We start from the raw sequence: 6,000 nt of genomic DNA on the forward strand, positions 1-6,000 counted from the left end.
GCTTGGGTTTCACGGTTTACGCTGGCCTCGGGTCCTTCCAGAGTGTTTACGCATTCGGTCCCACGTGTCTGGCCCCATCATCTTGATTCTTCACACTGGGGGGAATTATGTGGGTTATACACGTTCTGTGACTTGATCTCTGCCATCAAGCGGGACATTGCTTAATGCTATGCAGTTTACACCAATTTGGTGCCCATCTGGTCAGAAATTATGCCTTGCCTGCTGTGGGCAAGGGAATTACCTGCCCCACCCCCCTGGCTAGAACGCATCCGTCAGAAGGTGTACGCTCAGGTCGTCAAGTTTGTTCGGCAAATAGGGGGGCGGGGGTTCGTCATCAGTCACAAGGATCTGGAGGGTAATAATGATGATCTGTTGAGACCGGATGGTGATCACCTTAATGACACTGGGTTTGATATACTCAATCTTGGCCTGCTGCGAGGTGTTGAACAGGTGCTGGCTGCGGTGGGGCGCTCGTCAGTTTGATAACTGACGGGCGTTTGGCGGTTTTCTTGACCTTGCCAGCAGTTAAAGTTGCTGTAATGGGCTATGCCCTTGATGGAAAATTGGAAATAGGCTGTCTGTCCAGCACTTATGGTAAGGACAGGCCCCACTTCCCTCTTTTGGTTAAGTGCTCACAGTACGACTGTGACTGGTACTGGTTAAATATGTTCACCACTTCCCTCTTTTGGTTAAGTGCTCACAGTACGACTGTGACTGGTACTGGTTAAATATGTTCACATGTTATGTGTTGGAATTTAATAAAGCTGTGGCCTTGCCCTTTCCAACCTAATGGTTGTAAGTGTCGTGTTTAATGGAGTGAAGGGCAAGGGTGGTGGGGGATTTTATCCCTTGGTGTTATGTTAAGTGGGACCTAAGCCCATTGCGCCTCAGCAGTCATGTGTTCGGGTTTTAGGGATGAGGTGGCAACCCTAGCTCAGACCACTACCTTAACCACTTCAATACCAGGCATTTTCACTCCCTTCCTGCCCAGGCCAACTTTCAGCACGGTTGCACTTTGAATGACAATTGCGCGGTCATGCAACTCTGTACCCAAACAAAATTTTTATTATTTTTTTTGAGACAGATAGAGGTTTCTTTTGGTGGTAATTATTAATGACTGTTTTATTTATTGCTAAACAAATGAAAAAAATATAAAAAAAAAATTGAAAAAAAAGTTTTTCTTTGTTTCTGTTATACATTTTTTTTAAAATAAGTACATTTGCTCCTTCACTGATGTGCACTGATAAAACAGCCCTGATGAGGTGGCACTGATGGGCACTGATGAGGAGGCACTAATATGCATCACTGATGAGGAAGCACTTATATGCAGCGCTGATATGCAGCACTGATGGGCACTGATAGCTGCCACTGATGGGAAGCCTTTATGGACACTGATAGGTGGCAATGATGGGCACTGGTAGGCAGCACTGATGTGCACTGATGGGTGGCACTGATAGATGGCACTGATGACAAGGCACTTACATGACACCACAGATGGGCACTGAAAGGCATCACTGATGAGCACTGATTGTCACTTATTGGCATCACTGGTGGGCATCACTGGTGAGCACTAGTGGGCGCATTATTGGTGGGCATCGCTGATGGGGCTGCACTGATAATCTCTGCACTGATTATCAGTGCAAATGCCCCCTGCCAGGAGAGCCGCTTATCGGCTCTCCTCTACTCATGTCCTGTTAGCGTCACAGCGTGAATAGAGGACACAGCTGATCACATGGCAAAGGGCTATGTCATAGGCTTTTTACCATGATCGGGGACGCGCAGGAGTGGCTCATTCTGCAGGACGTCATATGACGTTCAGTCAGAACAGGAGAGCCACCAGCCGGCTGTCATTTTGCTATAGGCGGGATGTGTTTAAGTGGAGCTATGGGTACAATAAAAACTGACATACAGTGGAACCTCGGATTGCGAGTAACGCGGTTTAAAAACGTATCACAATACAAGCTACTTTTTAAAAAAAAATCCTGAATCGCTTTGCGAGTGTTTTCTTGCAAGATGAGCAGAATTCAAGCCGCTGGGGTGTGCAGTACCGCATTTGACCAAAGGTGCGGAGGCTCCGGGGACGCTCGGATACACTCAAACACTCGGAAACACTTGGGAACACTCCATTCCCAAGTGTCTCAGAGCGTTTACGAGTGTCTCCCCGCACCTCTGGCCACATGCAGTACTGCATAGACAAGCAGTGGCTGAGGAAAGGATTATCTGAGTTTCCATTATTTCCTATGGGGAAACTTGCTTTGATATAGAGTGCTTTGGATTATAAGCATTCTTCTGGAACAAATTATGCTCGTAATCCAAGGTATTACTGTACAGTATATGATACTGTCTGTCAGTAACATTAGCAATGCAGTTTTTTCTTCTGATTGCCCCACCATAGCCTAATTTTATTTTCTGTTGATCCTTGCAATATATTATTTTTTTCCACTCCTTCTAGGAGACCAAGCTGTCCAGCAAAAGTGACAGTTACATTTGGAACAAACCAAATAACAGTGCCGTGGGGGTGCTTACAATGGTCTGCATTTATTTAAACCTTTTGCCAAAAGAAAAACAAATGTTGCTAAAATTGCTTAAAAAGTGTTAGTAGGAGTTGGGCTTTAATTTGTTTGCCTTTTACCCAAAGTCTATTTAAAACGACATGCCCATCTGTGATCACCCTATCCATAGGCTGACAACACTGCCATGCAATTTTACTGCAGAACAAACAGCATGTAACAGAAAGTGGAAAATAACAGATCTACTGGCAGGATTAACAGATAATAAAAATGTTACCTATATTTTTTAATGTGTTTTTTTTTTATCTTGCCTATAATTCCACTTTAAACATCCAGCAGTTCCCAACATCCAGACTCCTAAAAATACAGTATGTCACAAAAGTGAGTACACCCTTCACATTTTTATAAATATTTTATTCTATCTTTTCATGTAACAACACTGAAGAAATTGCACTTTGCTACAATGTACAGTAGTGAGTGTACAGCTTGTATAACAGTGTAAATTTGCTGTCCCCTCAAAATAACTCAACACACAGCCATTAATGTCTAAACTACACCCCAAAGTGAAAATGTCCAAATTGGGCCCAAAGTGTCAATATTTTGTGTGGCCACCATTATTTTCCAGCACTGTCTTAACCCTCTTTGGCATGGAGTTCACCAGAGCTTCACAGGTTGTCACTGGAATCCTCTTCCACTACTCCATGACCACATCACGGAGCTGGTGGATGTTAGAGACCTTGCGCTCCTCCACCTTCCATTTGAGGATGCCCCACAGATGCTCAATAGGGTTTAGGTCTGGAGACATGCTTGGCCAGTCCATCACCTTTACCCTCAGCTTCTTTAGCAAGGAAGTGGTTGTTTTGGAGGTGTGTTTAGGGTCATTATCATGTTGGAATACTGCCCTGCGGCCCAGTCTCTGAAGGGAGGGGATCATGCTCTGCTTCATTATTTCACAGTACACATTGGCATTCATGGTTCCATCAATGAACTGTAGCTCCCCAGCGCCAGCAGCACTTATGCAGCCCCAGATTATGACACTCCCACCACCATGCTAGACTGTAGGCAAGACACACTTGTCTTTGTACTCCTTACCAGGTTGCCGTCACACACACTTGGCACTATCTGAACTAAATACGTTTATCTTGGTCTCATCAGACCATAGGACATGGTTCCAGAAATCCATGTCCTTAGTCTGCTTGTCTGCAGCAAACTGTTTGCGGGCTTTCTTGTGCATCATCTTTAGAAGATGCTTTCTTCTGGGATGATTGCCATGCAGACCAGTTTGATGCAGTGTGCACTGACCCCCCCACCCCTTCAAACTCTGCAGCAATGCTGGCAGCACTCATATCTCTATTTCCCAAAGACAACCTCTGGATATGACCCTGAGCACGTGCACTTAACTTCTTTGGTTGAAAATGGCGAGGCCTGTTCTGTGTGGAACCTGTCCAGTTAAACTGCTGTATGGTCTTGGCTACTGTGCTGCAGCTCAATTACAGGGTTTTGGCAATCTTCTTATAGCCTAGGCCATCTTTATGTAGAGCAACAATTCTTTTTTTCAGATCCCCAGAGAGTTCTTTGCCATGAGGTGCCATGTTGAACTTCCAGTGACCAGTATGAGAGAGTGAGAGCGATAACACCAAATTTAACACACCTGCTCCCCATTCACACCTGAGACCTTGTAATACTAACGAGTCACATGACACTGGGGAGGGAAAATGGCTTATTGGGCCCAATTTGGACATTTTCACTTAGGGGTGTACTCACTTTTATTGCCAGCGGTTTAGACATTAATGGCTGTGTGTTGAGTTATTTTGAGGGGACAGCAAATTTACACTGTTATACAAGCTGTACACTCACTACTTTACATTGTAGCAAAGTGTCATTTCTTCAGTGCTGTCACATGAAAAGATATAATAAAATATTTACAAAAATGTGAGGGGTGTACTCACTTTTGTGAGATACTTTATGTACCCCCAGTGTGTCCTTACATCATGCTGTGATGGTTTCTCCCACAATACTTCTATGTTTATCTAATCTATACATAACACAAATCCTGTTAAAACGTATGAAAAGCACTACGACATTAAGAAAACTAGGAGTGCACTTACAAAGATGGCCGCCAGTCTGGGAGGTGGTTGCATGACATGACGTAGATCCACCCAATATGTTTCATGCAAGGGCGTGCATGCTAGCATCCCCTGAAGATGTGCCCTTGCACGAAATGTATTAGTGAGCTATGTGCTGAAATCACACAGTCACAGCAGCCATCTTTGGGAGTGCACTCTTAAGTCTCTTAACCACTTCAATACCAGGCACTTTCACCCCCTTCCTGCACAGGCCAATTTTCAGCTTTCAGTGCTGTTGCACTTTGAATGATAATTGTGTGGTCATGCAACACTGTATTGAATTGTATTGTACTGTATGAATTTTTTTACCTTTTTTCACACAAATAGAGCCTCTTTTGGTGGTATTTATTCACCACTTGTTTTTTTTTATTTTTTTGTTAAACAAATGAAAAAAGACTGGACATTTTGGAAAAGAAATAAAAATAAAATCACAGAGATTAACACAATGGAAGCCATCCATTGTGTACAGTTGTCATGTGATCTGCTATGATTGGTTACAGCGATCACATCACATGGTACCAGCAGCGGGTCGGTACACTGATCTATCATCCACTGTGTCCATTGTGACACAGCGTGTGGGGTGCGCGTGAGGTGCATTCTGGGGAGGACGTCACTTGACTTCCACCCAGAATGCCAAATGACCCCCCCGCCTATGCTAAAATGACGGCCGGGAAGATGTTAATATTTGAAGCTGGAATAAGGCGGTTTTTGGATTTTAATAGCATTTCCTTCTGTTTATGAGCTTTTATCTTATTTAGAATGAAGCAACTAAGCTTTTAGCAAAATATTACACTATATATGTTAAATATCGTGTAGGCTCAATAAAACAGATGACCATTGAAGTTTGGTGGCCTGTTGGTGTATATGCGCTGCTTGCTGTATTTTCAGACCAGTAGTCGCTGAATGCATTGTTGGAGGTGAAACACACAGTGGTGCTGTTTATTTCTGAATTTGTGGAAGAATTACACAAACACAGCTCACTAGATTATATTACTGGACTTTATTTTGCTAATTGGTTTAACACAACATTTCACAGATTAGCATTAATTCAATTTTTTATTTTAAATAAACCCTTCCATTTTTATTACATACCTTTATACACAGTGAAATCATCACTGGGTCTCTGTGATGCATATACTAAGGATGGGTGGTGTAAACCTAGAGACAGCTGCCAAGAAAGCAACAAGTTCTGGAAAAGTACAGCCCACCACTGGACACTTTCTCCATTTATGCGACAGTCAATTATACTGTATTAATACACATAGACAGCTTATGGAAGGAACTGTAAACTCATAATATCTAATTGCATTACTTTCAAAAATATCTTGCCACTGGCTTGGAAAAGCAGTTTTGATTGTACAGAG

The sequence above is a fragment of the Aquarana catesbeiana genome, linkage group LG03 (assembly GCF_042186555.1).
Source record: "Aquarana catesbeiana isolate 2022-GZ linkage group LG03, ASM4218655v1, whole genome shotgun sequence".
NCBI classification, from domain to species: domain Eukaryota; kingdom Metazoa; phylum Chordata; class Amphibia; order Anura; family Ranidae; genus Aquarana; species Aquarana catesbeiana.